Below are 21,254 nucleotides of genomic sequence, written 5' to 3' on the forward strand. Positions count from 1 at the left end.
AGGCTGTGTGAATAGTGAAGGCTTAATTTCCACAAGTCACAAGAGGTGACATCTAAACTGAAGTTTTATAGCAGAGGCAATTACTAGATAAAGCAAAGAGTGAGGTTCATCACTAAGGTCGGTCCAGGAGGAGTGATAGCCCAGAGACATGAGAGGTTTACGCATGCATTTACTTTTCTTCAATTAGTTTCGCATGGTGGCAACATGAATTTTGAGGATAAATCATTCATATTGGAGATCAAAGAGTTTGCTCATTAGTCTATAAATGATCTTATATACTATGTTTAGGAGGTTAGATAAATTAGAGAATAAAGATTTCATGAAGAAATATGAGAAGAGTTACACAACACAGTTTGAGTTGTATAAAGAACATTTGAGCAACAATATGACAGATTCTGAGGCTTTGAGATTAGTAAGAGGAAATTATTGCAAAATGATTATTTTATAGGAGACCAAAGGGATTTGGAAACAGTAAGGTAGTAGAATTGGTAACTTGGTTGAATTTGAATATTAAAGGTAAAGGAGATAAGGAGTCAAGGAGGAATCCAAGGTTGTGGTTTGACTGCCAGAGGATGTAAAATAGGAGAACATATGATCAGAAATAAAATATGACAAATTCTCATTCCCATACTTTGAGCTGGTGGTACCTACACAGGTTACTATGTCAAAGAGGAAGCAGTTTTCACGGGTCTGGAACTTAAGAAAGAAGTTTGGGTTGGAGAGAGAGATTATATAATCATGAGCACATAGGTGATATTTAGATATGAGCACGTAGCACAAAACAAGATGACTGAAGGGAAACCCTGGTGAATCCCATCATTCAAATGTCAAATGAAGGAAAACAGGTTCACAATGGAGCGGGATAAGGAAGAGCAAATAGTTTAGGGGTTAAAAACGGTGTCACAAAAGTCAAGACTACAATTTTTGAAACAGATGGGAGTTGTAAATGGTGCCAAAAATTCAGGAGAGAGTGCATATATTAATTCCAAGAATTGTCTGCTGCATTGGCCACCAGGAGATTACTGATAACCCCAAATTGTTTTGTAATGAAGCCGTGGTTATTAATGAATAGCTATGTGGGCTTAGTATCGAATTGCAGGTGATGAAATAAATGTATTGTCAAGATTCTCTTCTGAAAAGCTCAGCTAAGAAGGGAAGGTGAGAGATGAGGTACTGAAGTAATGTTTCCCAACTTTTTCACATCACAACATTCAATAAAAGTGATACTATTTGCATGGCACACCACAGAAAACTGTGGGGGAATTTAAGAAGACATCCTCTAAATGTGGGAAATTAGGGACATATGTTGGGAGCTTGTTAAAAAATATCAATCATGTTTTCTTTACATCATACAATTATCTTAAGAACAATGAAATATAACTTATTAGGAAAAGTACTGAAAATTGTACTTGGGTCAAATGTGCCAATGAAATCATTTCAGTATTTAATTTTAAGAAGTGAAAAATGTGAGACTGCTTACACAAACATATTTTTAGCACTGTATTTTCTTCTTAAATGAGCAAATTCAATTCCTGATCAAGAAATGTAGATCGTGAACTTGAAATTATTTACCTTGCCTTTCCACACAGACCTGCTGCTACCTTGGACCACAGATTTTTATTGACAGCTGGAATATAAATTTTCTAGCAGCTCCATGGCTGGGGCTCTTGTCTATCTTCAATAGTAGTGCTCTTTGCAGCTGGCTGCAAAGGTTTCCAAAGTTTCCAAACTTCATAGTCTTTCCTTGATCACTCTGGCACGATTTCTCCTGGATGTCATCATGCACACCATAGAGCATGTTTACAGAACCTGATGAGTCTTATGAAACCCAAGTAAAATGGTTTATTGCTAAAGGCATCTAGCCTGGGATATCCAAACTACTCGAAGTTCCTCCAGGTTACCCACTAGACTTCGGAGATAACTATTTCCAGTTGTATCTTAAATTTAATTGCAGCAGTCCAACTGGAATGTCCTTTCTAAAGGGGGACATAGAGTTGAGTATTTTTTGTTTTGTTTTAAATTAGAGAAATTTAAGAATATATGCAGGACATCATGTAATTTAGAAGGAAGATGGAAGTATTAACCACTGATAAAATTGGAGGGCAGGTGGGAAGGATCAGAGAGAATAGAAATTTATTTGGTAGGCGGAAGAGAATAACTTAAGTGAAGCTCCAATTAATTGACTGGTGTGTTTGCTTGTTTTTTGTTTGTTTTTGATGAAGTGGTGATGCACTTGAGAATGATGGAGTGATGATATGATAGAAGAATTGAGGAGAGAGTATTAAATACTTGGAATGACTTTTCGGAACATGGTATGGATAACTGAGGAGTGTTATATTAAGAAGTGTTAAGTGATGACGCAGGTTAGGAAAAATGAATTCAATGTATCACTTCACTGGACTGTGCCTGTGTTTGGGAGAGGGTGGTGGAGGTGAGTTTTAGTAGGTATAATGTGGGTGTGTGGGTGTGTTTATGCATTTCTTCAGTAGGATTTCCCATAGAAGTTAATTTCCATATGGTAGATCTTTAGGAGGCTTGGAGTTTGTTTGGGGAGATATGTTTACTGAATAGAGAGCGAAAGAGCAATGATAACACAGAGGGAGGGTTGAAAAGTGTGATCTAGGCCACTTTGGGAAAGAAAAAGGTTAAGGAGAGACATTAGGAGAAAAAGAGGTGACAAGATTTGGAGATACTGATGATGTCAAACTATGAGAATAAGGAAGTTAGAAAATCATTGTCCTTGTATTCAGAAATTGGAATATTGTTAAGTTTTCAGAATAAATATGACAAACATTAAAGCCTCTAAAGGAAAAATAATTAAAGACTCAAGAAAAAAAAGATTTTACCCTTATTTTAAGCTATTTAATTTTACTATTTTTTTGTATAGGCTACATCTAACACTAAGATGCTGAATAAATACAATCCTCTTCTGTTTCAGAAGGAGAGAAGTGACTATTGACAAACAATTACAATAACGGCCACAACCAAGCCTCTCAAGATCAATGCCACGAAGCAAGCCTTTCTTTGCTGCCGGGAGAGGGGTCATATATCATTGTTCTGGGTTCCCATCAAGACTAAAAGGGAAACTTTCATAATGTCCCGAGCCCTTGATGTCATGCAAGTGAAGGAGGATGTCCTCAAATTCCTTGTAGCAGGAACCCGCTTTGCTGGCATCAGCCTGAACTTCCAAATAGAACAGAACATTTACAGAAGGAAAAGTGATGGTGGTACCTTTAAATCAGAAGAGAACCTGGGGGAAACTTCTGCTGGCAGGTCGCCCCGTTGTTACGGTTGGAAATCCTCTAGAAAGACCATCCAGCGAGCTGTGCTGAAGTCTGCTGCTGCCACGGGCACCACTCCTACTGCTGGTCACCTCGCTCCTGAAACCTCACTCAGCAGAACCGGGCAGCCTTTCAGGAGCAGTGAATTCCACGCGAGGCATTTTCTGTGAACCTGCCTATAGTACTCTAGTAACACAGACTCTCCTTTGTGCTGTGTGGATACTGCCCCCAGGGCTAGCGCGAAGGCGCGCTCTCGGCCGAGGCGACGTTCCTAGGAGTTCTGCGCATGCGTGACCCCCCCCTCCCATGAGCACCCGTTGGAGGCCACGCCTCAGCGCTCCTCCTGTGAAGACGCTGCGGAGGTCGTAAAGGAAGTGCTGGCTGCCGTCATGAAGGTCCTGCTACAGCTCCTGAGTTTACCGCTACCAAACCTGAGGTTGGGACTGGTCTGAAGGCGGCAGGTGCCATCTGTGCCTTTTCAGCGGTTCCCTTCTGAGACTGGAGCCCTCAGCCGGCCCTGAAGACGGGTCCGCAGCTTCCACTGCTCAGGCCTCCGATAGGTAGGAATGACCACTGAGTGGTGTTTTTATTTTTAATTGAGGTATAATTGACATATAACATTATACTAGTTTCAGGTGTATAACGTTATGATTGGATATTTATATACATTATGATATGGTTACCACAGTTAAGTCTAGTTCATATCCATCACCATACATAGTTACAATTCTTTTTTTCTTGTGAACTTTTAAGATCTGCTCTCCTAGCAACTTTCAACTATGCAATGCAGTATTATTAACTGTAGTCACCATGCTGCACATTACATCCCCAGGATTAATTTTACACCTGGAATTCTGTATCTTCTGACCCACCTCACCTATTTTACTCACCCACCCCTTCCCTTTGGCAGCCGCCAGTCTGTTCTCTGTATCTAAGTTATTTGTTTGTTTTTTTCACTTAGCATAATTCCCTAAAGGTCCATCCATGTTGTTGCAAATGGAAAGATTTCATTCTTTTTTATGGCTGAATAATATTCATATATATGTGTATGTGTGTGTGCGCGTGTGTGTATTAGATTTTCCATAACCGTTCAACTACAGATGGCCACTTAGGTGTTTCCATATCTTGGCTATTACAAATAACGCTGCAAAGAACATGGGGGTGCATATATCTTTTTGAGATAGTGTTTTTGTTTTCTTTGAATAAATACCCATAAGTGGAATTGCTGTATCATCCGGTAGTTACTTTTTAAATTTCTTGAAGAATCTCCATACTGTTTTACATAGTGGCTGTACCAATTTACATTCCCACCAACAGGTCACAAGAGTTCCCTTTTCTCCACATCCTCACCAATATTTGTTATGTATTGTCTTTTTGATAATAGCCATTCCGATAGGTGTGAACTGATATTTCATTGTGGTTTTGATTTGCATTTCCCTAATGATGAGTGATGCTGAACATCTTTTCATGTACCTGTTGGCCATCTGTATGTCTTCTTTGGAAAAATGTTATTCAAATCTTTTGCCCACTTTTTTTTTTTTTTTTTTTGCGGTACACGGGCTTCTCGCTGTTGTGGCCTCTCCCATTGTGGAGCACAGGCTCCAGACGCGCAGGCTCAGTGGCCGTGGCTCATGGGCCCAGCCGCTTTGCGGCATGTGGGATCCTCCCAGACCGGGACACGAACCCGTGTCCCCTGCATTGGCAGGCGGACTCTCGACCACTGCACCACCAGGGAAACCCCTTTTGCCCACTTTTTAAACTGAATTGTTTATGGTTTTTTGCTATTGAGTTGTGTGACTTTTGTTATGTAATCATCTTGGATACTGAAATTCTCAGGATGATATGAACTTTTTTAATAACAAAAAAAATTTAATCCCAGGCTCTTGTCATATTAACATTGTATTTTAAGCCTGATGGTTACATCAGCAACCCTGTTAAAAAAGAAGTTCGTTTTAGATCTACCTGAAAGATGTCCTGCTTGAGATTCATGTCACTTTACCTCCAAATCTCTCAGGGTCCTTCACTACATATATGTGTGATGGAGGCTCTGATTCATTACTCTTCAGGTTGGATGGGAAATAGTGAAGAAGTTTCACTCTTTGTTACAGGGAGGCCTCCTCTTTTCCCAGTATTCCACTATGACTAAATTCCTAGGGGTTCAAAGTTTCACCTTCTGTTCTGGGCATCTTATAAATGTTCTCCTGGGTCACTGAAAAATACTTAGTCAGTACAGGAAAACAGAAACATTGGCTGAGACAGATCTCAGGACAAGGACAGGCTTCACTAATGAGTGACATACAAACTTCTGTTGAGAAAAGTCATACACAAGGTAGGAACATCTAGAACTAAGAAACCTTTGGCAAAGGTAAGCTACACTGAGCTCAAGGATGGAGACTGGTGGTTTTTAGATATTGGCTTCTACGATGCTCCCTGGTGAAAATCAATGCTTGCTAACGTGGAGCTCTGACTTCCTTCATGATTATCACACCATACAGCCTAGTACTTCCTTTGAGGACATTTTGAAGCCCATGGAATCTTCATCTAGCCTCAAGGCAGAGAAAGATGACCTGGATCTATTGTAAAATATTGTCCGTTTTGTACTTGGACCACAGCTTTGAAATTTGGAAACCAAAAAAAAAAGACTAAAAAATGTATGCTTTTTGACCTCTAGCTCTAGTCTGATAATCTTTGCCTAAAGTAGTATTTGGCATATACTGGCTCAAGGCTCAGGGTAAGGGTAAGTTAAAAAAATTAATAAAACACTCAGAAAGAACACATTGGTTAATATTAAATATTAAAAATATAATCTTACCATATATATTGCAGGTAGGAAAAAGATAGTTCATTAGGATTGTTCTGAGTTGATATAATAGAAAAGGATTCTTCCAAGATACTTTGTCTTGACTGATTAAGTCAAGTAGATAATGTAGAATCCTAAATCTCAAGGAGAAAACCTCTTTTTATCAGACTATAATAGTTTTTGGGTTTTGTGTCTGTTTGTTTCCTATACTTGTAGGACCACTTTGGAGATGCCACATTCAATGTGTATGACTTGGTGCACAAGCAACTAAATAGGGATAGGATCAGACTGATATTTGGATGCTGGGAAGACAAACTCTGTTTCATAGCCTCAGGGAAGCTGTGAAGCACAGGTCTCAACATTTTATTTGTCCTGACATAGAGCATTTCTACAAAGAATACTGACAGAGATACGCAGACCCAAGAGGTAGAGAGAAAGGCTGGACTTTAGTCATTTTGTGTTCTGGAATCTAGTCTTAGCTCAGCTCACCCTATGTCTGGGCACTGCGGTTATTAGTTCCACAGCACATCCTTTACTGACCAGAGTCAGGGGTGGATTTTTCACTTTGAACAGAAAACACCATATGTAATATAGGAGATAGGTACATGAGCACAGAATGTGACAAGTGACAGACTTAAAACATATTATGGATTTAATTTGGGGTATAGCAGTGACTGAGGACTGAGATTTAGAACACTGGAGAAATATGTGAAAATGTTGTAGTTGGTTGAATACTTCTTGCAGTTGCAATATAAATTGGTCTTTATGAAAACAGATCAAAACACACAATAGCATCCCTTTTTTTGTTGTTTATAAGCCAAAAATCTGGAATGGGTGCCAAATAATTATGTGAAATAGAATTGATCTTTCTGCTCTAAGATAAAGTTAGTGACAGCAAAACAGAGTGTGACTCATGAATGAGAGTGAGGGAAAAAAATAGGATCCAACGAAATGGAAAATTTGATCTCTCTGCACTGTGAAATACCATACTGCCGGAGCTATTGAGCACTTGAAATGTGCTCTAAGCATATAAAACACACTAGAGTTTAAAAACTTTGTGTAAACAAAGTAAAATATGTTTTGCATTAGTTACATTTTGAAATGATAGTATTTTGGAATTTTAGATATATTGGATTAAATAAAATATATCATTTAATATCACCATTATTTTTTTACTTTTTTAAAACTATGCTACTAGAATACTTAAATTTATATGTATATATATGGCTTATGTTTGTGGTTCACATTATATTTCTCCTTTACAGCACTACTCTAGATTTTCCTAAATATCAGATTGAACAATATGGAATTTCATATCTTCCACTGAAAATCTCTAAAATAACTAAAAATTGGTTCCATTTTAAATTACGATCAAGTGGGTTATATCATGGTTTCTAGAGACATATGTCAATTCACTTTAGTTCTGGACCTAAACAGAAGCCAATAAGCCAAGGATTGAAAGGACAAAAGAGCTATGAAGTCTGATAATTAGAGATGAAAACCACAAAGTCCATTATTAGGTTTCTGGTGTTGGTTACTAAAAAATAATTCCTAGTACTTGAAAGAAATCTAGCTGTGATTCTAAAGGAGGTGCCTTGTGGGAGAAACCTCAAAACCATCAAAAATCTATAGCCCCTGCTATAGTCTGAATGTTTGCATCCCCTCAAAATTTACATGTTGAAATCCTAATGCCCAGGGTGATAGTATTAGGAAGTGGAATCTTTTGGGAATACTTGGATCATGAGTGTGGAGCCTTGAGAATAGGCTTATTGCTCTTATTAGACTGCATAGAGATCCCTCCCCCTTCCACCAAGTAAGAATGCAGGAAGAGGGCGCCAGCTACAAACACGGAAGAGGGTCTTCACTGGAACATGATCATGCTGGCAACTTGCTCTTGTATTTCCCAGTCTGCAGAACTATGAAAAATAAGTGTATGTTGTTTATGAGCTACCAGGATTTTGTTGCAGCAGCCAGAGCAGACTAAGACAGTCTCTAATATCTCTTCCTCATCAAAGGTAAACAAACATTCAAGAGATATAATCCCAGTAAACAAATCTGGATACAGCTAAATTCACTGACATAAGCACATACTATTCTATTGGGCAGGGAATGTTTTGTTTTGTTGTTGTTGTGGTTTTTCTCCAGACTTCAGTGGAGATTATGCTATAAATTATTTTCCCCCCAACTTCATTCTTTTTCCAAAGGAGAGGTATTTTGTTTCACTCTGCCATTATGTTTGGGTGCATTGGGTAAGGTGAAGTTATCATTCATCCTCAGAATGACATGCCAATCAGAAATCACAACTTGCATCAAAACAGAAAGACTGTGTTAAAAAACTTGGAGCCTTATAAAAATGTGCCTACCATTCTTTGGGAAAGGTTAGATATAATTTCCATTGCAGGTACAAACATTGTATTAGATTAGAAGTAAACATTATTGCAATTGAATATAACTTACATGTGAAATGGAATGAATACATATTGCGCAGTAAGAGAGTAAGATAAATTCAGCAGGTATATTTAGGTTTTTTTTATATATTCAAGTGAACTTTCACTTTTGATTCTTCTTGTAATATATGTCTTCCCTTTTCTTTGGGCAATTTATATTATAATCTATGTGGTTATAGCTATCTATAAATCATGGTGCTTCCTTCCCAGGTACAAGCCTGCACCTAAGCATGTTTTCTTCTTCTATATCAGTTTGTGTAAGAGATTTATTTTTTAGTAGCATGTATTTATATGAATTTGTATGTCAGTATTTGGACTTTGCCTTTTCATATAGGTACTCATAAAATCTTCTGTAGGAAAGCTAGAGAAAAATAGACAAAGGAAGAAAGGATAGAAAGGAGGAAATAAAAAAGGAAGGAAGGAAGGGAGGGAGAGAGATTTAATAAAGGTAGTTCTAAGAAAGAAAATTTCTGAATTTATTTCTGTGGTTGCATAAATAATTTTTCCTTCACATATAATCTGATAGGTTCACAGGAGTCAATACTGGTGATACCTCATGACCCCATGACTCCATGAGGTCTGTCTCTTGGCCTCTTATCAGTAAAAGGTAAACCTCTCCCTATTTTTCCAATTCTTTGCTCAGATTTATTCAGTTATATGACTGTGTTTTTGTGTATGAAAAATCTGATTGCATATAAAAACTATGCTATAACTGATTTAAAGTTTGTTTTGGTATATTTCTTAGGCATGTCAATACTTATGTTCCGGTAAATGTTTTATTTCACTTTTGCTTAATGCATTCACCATATTCTTCTGTTATTTAGAATGGTTACCTCAATGTGTAATGACAGTCTTCCAATGTGTGAAAATTATCTCACACAATGTATCTGATTATACTAGTTCTAAATCTAAGGCCTTGTGGCAATTTACATTTGTGAACTGAATTTTCCAATTCAAATGACAGCTGTGTTTCAAAGTACTAACATATATTCCTCTGGTACAAAATAATGACAGTTATTTTCAAGTGCAAGTTACAACCACATTGGCTGTGGGAGCTGACTGTCAATAAGTTGATTTATTCCTCTTGCACTGCAGGATTGGAATTGGAATGTCTAGCGAATCCATGTGCACCAAAATTGAGTGAATGAGAAATATATGAGAGAGAATCATAATAGGGTTTTTAGATACAAAGAAAAAAATGAGAAATTAGAGTATCTGGAGATACACTACAATAGTTGGCTTATAATGAAGGAAATTTCAGTTTTCTTCACAGTCTTAGTTTTATATTATATGAAATCAATGTAAAATAAGTGTTCTAAAACAATGCCTAGCACATAGTAACTACCAAACAGATGTTAGTCATTATTAATCATAAAGTAAAACTCACCTGCTTTGTTCAATTCTTAAATCTCAATGCAAATAATTTTATGTCAGTGATTAATTATAAAGATTTTCTGAAAGGAAATATGTTAAATTACATTTCATCATGTCTTGAATAGGCTCAGCTTCAAGGTATGCTGAGAATTGACCTGCTTGTTGGTAAAGCAAAGGGCATTAATCTGGACCTGAGCATGGTCTAGACAAAGCTTATGCAAGCAATGTTCAGCAGCATACCATCACCAAACAAAAAGATGAGCTCAGTCAAAAAATTTCCAATGAAGAAAACTAAATGGTGGATGGATGTATTCCTTAAGATAACCCTAGTTGCTATAACAGACAGAACCTTAACATCACAGAGTCTAGTGTTTTCACTGGAAACATTTTGTCACAGTGTTTTCCACTGGAAACTCTTTTCACCACAAACAGTTTGCTGCACAACTAGTCAGCCACCAGTCAATATTGCCTTAAAAATAAAATAAGTAATTGAGAGTTTGGCTTGACAGTTTGGTTTCAGTTGGTTGACACTGGTTTCATTTCTTTGTTGATGAAATATTCCCGTTTTTGCATTATATAAATCTTAGTGGTCTATACAGTGATGAGTAGACATGCATTCTTGAAATAGAGCATGATAACAACTATGTATATCAATTTGTTAGAAGGTAAGGTGATAAGAAAACTTACTGGAAGTATGAAATTAGAGAGTGTAAAGCCAGATTGCACACTGTACTAGAAAATGATAACATATCAGTTTGCAAATCCTCTGGTGATTACAGTCATTCCCTTCCACCCATCAAAACCGAAAGCTGACCAAGCTATGGCAAATATAAAATTCACAACAGGGTTTCCCTCGTGGCGCAGTGGTTGAGAGTCCGCCTGCTGATGCAGGGGACGCGGTTCGTGGCCGGGTCTGGGCGGATCCCACGTGCCGCAGAGCGGCTGGGCCTGCGAGCCATGGCCGCTGAGCCTGCGCGTCCGGAGCCTGTGTTCCGCGGCGGGAGAGGCTGCAGCAGTGAGAGGCCCGCGTACCGCAAAAAAAAAAAAAAAAAAAAAAATTCACAACAGTCTTTAAGAGCATTCATTATTAATTCCTTAGCTAATTTCGATAACAACAGTTTGCTCTCCAGTGCTGTCTTTACCAAATCTATCACTCAATATTAGCAGCTGGAGGCAAAAGAAGAATTAAGCTCCTTCTATTCCGAACAAAGAAACAGTTAAGTGATTCCTGAAGAGTATAAGTTTCTTGAAAATGATGAAAATCTTTTGCTGTTTGATAGCGGAGAACGTGATGTAGACAGAATTTTGGTATTTGGCACAGAATCTGGCTATCAATGGACATGTGACAGTATTCCTAGAACACACAGCAGTGTAGAAGACTTTCACTGCACAATACAAAGCTCAGTTACAGATATGCGTCCTAGTGTTTGGAAACAGATACTTGTCTTAATGAAGAAAGGAATTTTAGCACAAAGGAAAAAGTGCAACACCGAATGAGGAGAGGAAACAAAAAGCAAAAAAAAAAAAAAAAAATGTATAATATTATGAAGGAAAGTTTCTAAAGATAAGTGCTTAGGTACAATCCACAGAATAAAATCAGTTATTTGGGCATTATTGCCATGATTCTGAAACTGAGAAGGACACTGTGGGGCTCCTGGGCATTGAAGCCTTTTTGTTTCCCATTTCTTGTACCCAGGACTCCAGCCTCCATGACCTTTCCTGAGTTCCAAAGGGCAGATGTGAGCAGTAGCTAATCAAGGGAGGAGTAGCCAAAAAACCACCTGAGGCAAGATTAAATGGACCAGAGAAGGTCATCAAAATTAGGAGACCCTGCACACATCCTAATCTTGTCAGCAACCTCACCCTTGAACTATTCTGTAAAACTCCTCATCACATCCTCCCGGGTTGGGACGTGTAGTTTTTGAGGGCAGGAGCTCAGTGTGTCCCCCTTTGCCTGGCAAAGCAATAGAGCTATTCTTTTCTACTTCACCCCAAACTCTGTCTCCAAGATTCAATTTGGCACAAATTCTACACCCATTTTAAACATGTTCAAATACTTCTTGCATTTTCATTTTCTACAATAAAAATTTTTAAAAATTTTAAATTAATCTTTCCTGTTTCTGTATGTCCTTTCCAATGTACCTCTTTTATTTTCATTTATCTTTTAGGGCAAAATTATCTTACAATTAGCTGTGTGGCAAAACTGCCTGCAGAGAAACTTCTTATGGCAAAGAATCTTACAGCAAAAATACCTAGAACTGAAATCACAATAACGTAAAATGACAGGCTTGATATTTCTTACTTAAAAGCCAAGGTTACTGTGTGTGTTGACATCTAGCCAGTGCATGTGGAAGAGAGTGGTCACTACATAGGAATTTTTCTGTACCCAGACTACACAGATGTATATCACATACACCCATATCCATTGACTAGAACTATATTACCTGCCATAGTAAGGCTGGGAAATATCAACTAGCTATAGATTCAAAAGGAAAGGGAAATGGTGTGGAGTTTGCCAGTCTTGGCCAGAGGGCTTTAGGAAGCACTTATATTCAGAATTAATCCAGAAGCACTATCGTCATTCTAGATGGTCCTAATACTTTGGAATATATTCACAAAGAGAAGAATGTGCAGGTCATAGGTAGAAAGGTTATAGCCAGATAAAAAGTGATTCAGAGGAGATCCCATAAGTGGATTACCTTAAGAAAAATATTAAAAATCAAGAAACAAAGACTGAAACCTATTCCTGTGGATTAGAAAAATAATGCAGAAGTGTGAACAAGAATTTGGCTTCATGGCAAGGAGTTCTCAGTTCTTATCTCAAATCAGATATTAGGCTTCAGTGAATAACAAAAATGTCATATTCCACTAACTAGTGAGTGCTTGAAACAGAATATTCAGTGACTGGGCAGGACTGACCCTGAATCTGAAAGTGTCTTATTGCCTGCAGCTGAGCAAGGTCAGATGTTATGCTACAGCAAAACAGGTACCAGCATTCTGCTGACTTAAAGATGCACTAACTTATTCAGTTAGGACAGCACGCCAGCAATGAAATTCACGTTTTATTCATTGGTAGCTCAGTAGCTAAACTCAAATTATATTTTGTTCTAAATATCTTACATTTGTCTTATGAGCACAGGTTATAGTTTAAATTTTACATTAAAATATCACATTTTAATATACTAACTTCATACTGTAAACTCATAAAACTTATTTTAATTAAAAACTTGGTTAGAAAAGTATATAAATAATAATTTTTAGGCTCAGTCATTTTCACATATAAAATGAGGAGAATTAAAACCAATCATTTGTTTTAGGTTTGCTATTTAATTAGTTTAATAATTTAAAGTTTTAAGGAATTAGCAATGCTATAAGAATACAAATTATTATTCTTTTTATAAGAAAATATATAATCGTTTAAATGGTTCTGTAGATCACCCTTAAAAGAATTCATAATATCTAAGGGAACAACATATTTTAGTTATACCTATTTAAAGATGACTTAAATAGGTGGGAAATAGTTGGCCCATTTGCTTCATAGGAGCTTATTAATGTAGCTGTTCCACCTAACATGAGGTCAAATATACTGTCCTGGCCACACACATATTATCAGGAAAAACTACAGGTGAATTAAAGATCACCAAATTTTGCTGTTACGTGCAATTTAGTGCACATCACGTTGATGCTGAAAACTCAGCCTCTGTGCAAATTGATGCTGAAAACTCAGCCTCAGTGCCAAATTGAATTTTGGAGATAGAGTTTTGGGTGAAGTAGAAAAGAATAGTTTTATTGTATTTCCAGGCAAAGGGGGGCACAGCAGACTCATGCCTCTCAAAACTGTGTGTCCCAACATGGGAGGATTTGGTGAGGAGTTTTATAGCAATGGGTCAAGGGTGGGGTTGCTGTTAAGGATCAGGGTGTGTGCAGGGCCTGTGCTCCTTTAATCTGGCCTCAGGCAGTCTCCTGATGAGCTTCTGGAGGTCATCAAACTGTGATCTTCTCTGCAATGAAGAATGCTAACATCTTCCATTTGTTGGGGCTTTTAGTTTTGTAAAGAGCTCAAAGATATTGTTACCTGTATCCCTTCAGGTGAAACCAGGACCCTGCCCCAAGGCTGCACTGTTGTTTCTTGGCTGCTCCTCCCTTGTCTCTGCACCTATCCCTTCCCTGATTAGTAACTGTTTGAACCTGCCCTTTGAATTCAGGGAAGGTCACGAGGCTGGAGTCTTTTCCCTACAAACAGGAAACTGGGGACCGAAAAGCTTCCATGCCCTGGAGCCCCGCAGGGTCCTGCTCGGTTTCAGTGCCACAGAATTTATGTCAACATATCATTTTCTCAATATTAGTGTATATGTATATTTATCTGGCATTATAAAGTAGGCCTACAGAGGCAGAGGAAATACAATTTAGCAAACCAGTCAAGATAATATCCTAATTATTGAATTATTTACAAATTAAATTTATTTAGCACCTGGTATGTTTAAGTCAACACAAAGAAAGATGAGGATGAAGTTCTTACTAAGAATTTACTTCAAACAATAAACATTTCAAATGGGTGGTTTAAATGCTTTCCCCATGAATGTAAATCATAGGAAAATTATTAGAAACAAGAGGATATACATGGCCTTACCCAGGGAGCTAAATTAGACCACCATTTGCTAAAATTCTAGTACAAGGGAAAAAGGCAAATGAAATAATATCCACATACACTAAACTACACACACACACACACACACACACACACACACACACACACACACATCCCACAAAAAAATAAAATGCAAGCAGACAAGCAAAATTAGGCATTATTTCAAGAGACGCACTAGACGACAATATTATACTGTAACAGATACCAGAGATAGTGATATGAATAAGGCAAGCACATTCCTGCCCAGAAAGGTATTTGCCATCTGTAAGAAAAACAAATAACTTAAGCACAATAAGCATAATAAAAAGAGAGATGCAGAGAGATGTGCAGCAACTAAATGAGTGAATGAGCCTGGTCTGGAGCAGCAGCATTTAGATGAGACGTAAAAGACTAATAGGAATTGGGTAACATAATGAAGGAGAAGAAAGAGAGCAAAAGTAGTGTCGTGAAGGTTCTAAAGCAGGACAGAGCATAATCTTCAAAAACCAAACGTAGTTTCATATTGCTAAAGTGAAAGCAGCTTGAGGAATTGCAGCTACAGATGAGACCGGGTATCAACTAATGTACAAAATCATGCAGGGTATTATGGATCGTTGTAAAGAGTGAACACCATCCTAAGGATCACATGAAACAAAACACATTTAAGTAATAGAGTTCAATGATATAATTTGATTTTTAAAATGATGTCCCTCTAGTTTTAGTGTAAAACTGTTGACATTGGTTAATAGTTGAGTTGAGAGACCAGAAAGAAACTTACTTCAATAGTCTAGGTAAAAAGGATGGTTTTGAAACGGACTGCAGTAGTGACAGTGGCAATAGAGAGAATGAGAGAAGCAAGTGACATATATGTAGAGTTGGACTGATCAAGTTTAGAGACTGATTGACTACTTGGATTTAGAAAGAATTAGATTTTGAAAAATGTGGCAGCTTTTTTTTTTCTTTTTGGAATAAAGATGGTTAGTTGTACTGTGCACTGAGATAGGGAAGACTAAGAAATGGGCAAATTTGGGAAGACGTTTATATCGTTTATGAATCTGGTAAATATGAGATGCTCAACGGCGACCCAAGTTGAGATACCTGGATGCAAGTCACGTATGTAAATCTGAGGGTGGCCAAGACTAGAGACAACTGGGGTCACAGGAGTCAAAACAGTCACCTGAAGATGACATATAAAGTGAGAAGAGAATATACACATAGGAGATTACTGAAGAACTCCAACGAATAATGGCTGGATAGAAAGGGAAGCCTGCAGAGAAAAATTAAAGGGCATTGCCCAAAGATGATGAAGAAATTCAGGAAACTCTATTGTAATCTTACCCAGTAGAATTCACTTAAGGGAGAAGTAAGAAAAGATCAATGCAATTTATTTGTAGTTTTGTTTACTTGGTGGTAGAAAGTTAAAGGGGTTCTGTTCTAATGCCTTCTTCCTGACTTTATTTTCCTTAATATTAACTAGATAAGGAGATCATCAGCCGAGATTGGAGAGAAAATAAGGATGTCAGATGTTTGGTTAGGAGTGTAGGAAGTTCAAAATAGAATAGGGAAATAATGAACTCGTTTACAAAACAGAGGCTCACAGACATAGAAAACAAGCTTATGGTTACCAAAGGGCAAAGGGCTGGGGGAAGGATAAATTAGGAGTTTGGGATTAACATATGCACACTACTATATGTAAAATAGATAACCAACAAGGACCTACTGTATAGCACAGGGAACTATACTCAATATCTTGTAATAATCTATAAGGGAAAAGAATCTGAAAAAGAATATAGATATTTATGTATAACTGAATCACTTTGCTGTACACCTGAAACTAACACAACATTGTAAATCAACTATACTTCAATTAAAAAAAAAAAGGATCAGGAAAACCAGGAATACTGATCTAGGATTAGAGTTTTGCTTTGTAGGAGTAGTAAAAAGATATAGGGCTAAGGACATTTAGTAGGTCATCAAAGGATACATTCAGGCTGACTGTGGATCCTTAGCTGAATGAGATCAGAGGAACAATGCATTAACTTGGAAGTTCAGTTCACATGGGGATAGTTAAGTATGGAAGCAGGAGGGATGGCAGGTTCTGCTCAGACAGTGTGACAGCTGCCTTAGAGAGATCAGAGCTTAGACAGTATTGATCAGTGGTAAATTCTGGGATGTGACCATGGGGATGGCAACAAATAAAGAGTGCAGAAGAGGACTTTTGACTCTTTGCATCTTAATCACAGAATCTTGACTAGAGAGCTGAGAGGACAGATTGTTATATGACTGGTCAGCATAGAGAGACTATGAGTCAAGAACCGAATATCAATGAATGAAAATGTGTGTTTGGTCAATTTATAGAATATAGCAATGAGGAGTGGTAGAGAGCACTATAGAAAAAATGAACTAAAACGACGAGTAATGTTTTAAATAGTGAGATAATTATTGTCTGGTGGTAAAATTGATGAGTTAAAAAGATGCTAAGTTTACTTCCCTGCATATAGAGGATCAGTAAGAATAAATATTTTATATCTAAACGAACTGCAAAAGATAATGTCACCTTATAGCTGGGCCACATTTTTAATTAAGACATGAAAATATGGGGAATATTCAGTAAGTTATTTCAGATATAGGAAAGTTTTTGTTCATGAAGTAAGAATTCTGGGACTCATAATGAACTGAAAGTGATGACAGAATTTGGAGTTTTGTACAAGAGAAATGAAAGAGAGAACCTCCTATAAAGATTTTCTATTATGGGTGTTTATTCAGGAAAAACCAAACTTTAGTTAATTTTGACATTTTATTGGAGGTAAGTGGTCAAATAGTTATCCTTCAAAGAATGAAACTGACATGTTTTCATGCACAAAAATTGTAGATTTCTATTTTTAGAGGGCATCCATTTTTCATGCAATTTATTCTCCCAACTACCATCCCAGATATCCTTATATATGGGGAGCAAATATTAATATAAAGTATCAAATAATTAGATTATAATATGAAAGAACAATCGAGGCCCCAAATATTTACTCCACAGAAAGACTTACATTTATGCTGTTCATCATTTGCATTTTGGTAAAAAACAAATATGTTTTTCAAGATTTTTCAAATATCAAATTTTAGAAAGTTATGACTGTTTTTCTTTATTAATGTAGCAATAACATATTTTGCTACCAGATATTTAATTGCTCATGTTTTACGTGATTATGGAATTTACATTTGATTTCATTAAACCAACATCCTTATGTTAGAGTTAACATTATTTTTAACCACTGACAGTTTTCATATGAAATTATGTTGTTATTTTGGTAAATAATACTTTTATGTATTGGATTGGCCAAAAGGTTTGTTCGTTTTTTTCTGTAAGATGGCTCTAGTAGCACTTAATTGTCTTTAACTTCATTCAAAACAATTTTGTTAGATTGTATATGGCAGATGTCATATCAACATGCATTTAAAAAAAGACATTAAAATTGGTGATGGTTTGTGTAGCCATCTTAATATTGAAGATGGAAGAAAAAAAGCAACAATTTTCAGCCTATTCTTTATTATTTCAAGAAAGGTAAAAACGCAACTGAATCGGGAAAAAAAGATTTGTGAGGTGTATGGAGAAGGTGTTGTCACTGATTGAACATGTCAAAAGTGGTTTGCGAAGTTTCGTGCTGGAAATTTCTCTCTGGACAATGCTCCACGGTCGGGTAGACCAGTTGAAGTTGATAGCAATCAAATTGAGACCTTCATTGAGAACAATCAATGTTATACCATGCGGGAGATAGCCAACATACTCAAAATATCCAAATCAAGCATTGAAAATCATTTGCACCAGCTTGGCTATGTGAATCTTTTTGATGTTTGGGTTCCACATAAGTTAAGCGAAGAAAACCTTCTTGACCGTATTTCTACGTGTGATTCTCTACTGAAACGCAATGAAAACATTCCATTTTTAAAACAAATTGTGACAGATGATGAAAAGCGAATACTGTACAATAATGTAGAATGGAATAGATCGTGGAGCAAGTGAACATTCCATTTTAAAACAAATTGTGACAGGTGATGAAAAGCGAATACTGTACAATAATGTGGAATGGAATAGATCGTGGAACAAGTGAAATGAACCACCACCAACCACACCAAAGGCCGGTCTTCATCCAAAGCAGGTGATGTTGTGTATATGGTGGGATTGGAAGGGAATCCTCTATTATGAGCTCCTTCTGGAAAAGCAAACAATTCCAACAAGTACTGCTCCCAATTAGACCAACTGAAAGCAGCACTTGATGAAAAGCATCCGGAATATGTCAACAGAAAACACATTAATCTTCCATCAGGATAACGCAAGACTGCATATAACTTACAACTTGGCTGGGAAGTTCTGATTCATCCACTGTATTCACCAGACATTGCACCTTTGGATTTCCATTGATTTCTGTCTTTACAAAATTCTCTTAATGGAAAAAAATTTCAATTCCCTGGAAGACTGTAAAAGGCACCTGGAACAGTTCTTTGCTCAAAAAGATAAAAAGTTTTGGGAAGATAGAATTATGAAGTTGCCTGAAAAAATGGCTAAAGGTCATGGAACAAAAGGGTGAATACGTTGTTCAATAAAGTTCTTGGTGAAAATGAAAAAATGTGTCCTTTATTTTTACTTAAAAACCAAAGGCACTTTTTGGCCAACCCAATACTTCTGATTAGATTCTATACATTCTTCCAGTTATAACTATATATATATATATGTGTGTGTGTGTGTGTGTGTGTGTATACACACACAGTTTAAGGTTCTTCAAAAATATTACATTCTTCATATTTTCTAATAAACTAGTATTTGACATTTATAAATTATATTCTCTTCTATAGTAAATAGTGATTCAAAGAAAAATACATGCTACTTTTTTTCTTCAACATTCAAACTATTCAAAAATCTATTTTGAAATATAAATATACAACACATTATCTACTTCAGAATAAAATATAAAGCCAGAGAACAGAAGAAGAACTTTCAAAGGGTACTGACAAGTATCAGCCAAAAAAGTGCAGAAGCAAGAAAAAGGGAGTTTGGTGTTATGTGAATGTTGTAGTTAATAACATTGAATGTCACCAGCCAGTCAAATAAGAACTGAAATATTTATTGAATTTAGCAAGAACAAAATATTTGCAATCTTGGCAACAGCAGTTGATGTGTGTTGAAGAGGATTTTTTTTTTGAACTGCAGTTGTAAGTTAATGAGTTACTGGGAGTCACAGAAACAGAGGAAGCAAATGGAAAGTAGAAATATGTTTAAAAGAAGAGAGATACAGGTTTAGCTACTGTGTTAATTTTGACTCAGTCACACATGTACATATTCTCGAAAGTGTGCTGTATATACATCCTCAGAAGAGAGATAAGGTGATGATTTTGAAGACAGTTCAAGTAAAGACTATTTTTCTGTAGTTAATATATTCGACTGATGTTTATCAAATTACTGTTTGTTCTAAACAGCATTCAAGGCTCTAGGAATTCATAAAAAATAAAATCTATGTGAACAAAGTCCTAATTCTTTTAAAGATAACATTCTGGCATTTGGGAGACAAATGGTAATATATAATTATATAATATTAAATCATATGTATTATATCTGTATAAAATGAGGTGATGAGATGTGCTATGAAAATAGGTAAAGTAGAATAAGGGGATATAAGAAGTGGAATATTGCTTATGAGTCTTATGAGAAAATTATCTGGAAAGCTTATATTTCAGCAGGACCTGAAGAAAGTTAAGGCATGAGTTATAAAGATCTTTAGAGGAAAAGAATTCTAAAAAGAGCGAAATGCAAAGGCCCTCGGGTGAAGGCATGTTTGCTGTGAGAGGGAAAGGAAAGTCCCTGGAGTAACGAAAAGCCTAGATTTTTAAGGCTTTTAGGAACTTTAGGTTTTACTCTGAAAGAGATGCAAAGCCATTGTAGAGGCTCAAACTACTGTATGTTTTGATCAGGAGTGATGTCTTTCAACATTTAGACAAAGATCCATCCTCGCTTCCGCATTAAAGAGAAACTGGTGGGACAAAGTTGGAAAAGGAGAGACCTGTCAGAAAACTCTTGCAGTAACTATTCCAGGGTAGACATTGCAAAGTGGAAATGAGTCAGAGGAGATATTTTGAAAGAGGTGCGGGTAGGAGTATTTGTTGATCCTTTGAATGAAACATAGAGAGGAAACGAGAATGAGTCCAACTTTGTGGCATTTGTGTTGGTTGTTGTTTCTTTTGGGGTAACAGAGAAGAAATAAGTCGCTATTTACTGAGACTTGTTAGACTGTGAGAAAAGCCTTATTTACTAAGGTAGAAAATTAAGAATTTGGCTCTGCTTATTTTTGTGTACATTCAAGAAAATGTCAGAGTCAGTTTTTCATGTATTAGTGTTTTGGAATGGGGTTCTGAGATTTCAACACATAAAAAATGTTAAATACATGCAAGATGTCTGAATTACATACAGAAAAGACTGCCTGTAAATTCATTTTAATAAAACTGATAGACCTAATAAACTCTTTTTAAGAGACAGAAAGGATTTTGTCAGCAACATGAAAAGAACTTGAGGTGGGAATTAGATTTCTAAAACTACACTGGAGAAGGTTGAGTTAAAAATAGTATTTTTACCTTTATTAAAACTTTACTATATATCTCTTAAGTTTGAGTAGCTTGGGAAAATATGTATTATACTCCATGTTTAATATTTCAGTTATACATTATAGAGCTGCAGTATAATG

The sequence above is a fragment of the Leucopleurus acutus genome, assembly GCF_964270905.1.
Source record: "Leucopleurus acutus genome assembly, chromosome: 2".
Lineage (NCBI taxonomy): Eukaryota > Metazoa > Chordata > Mammalia > Artiodactyla > Delphinidae > Leucopleurus > Leucopleurus acutus.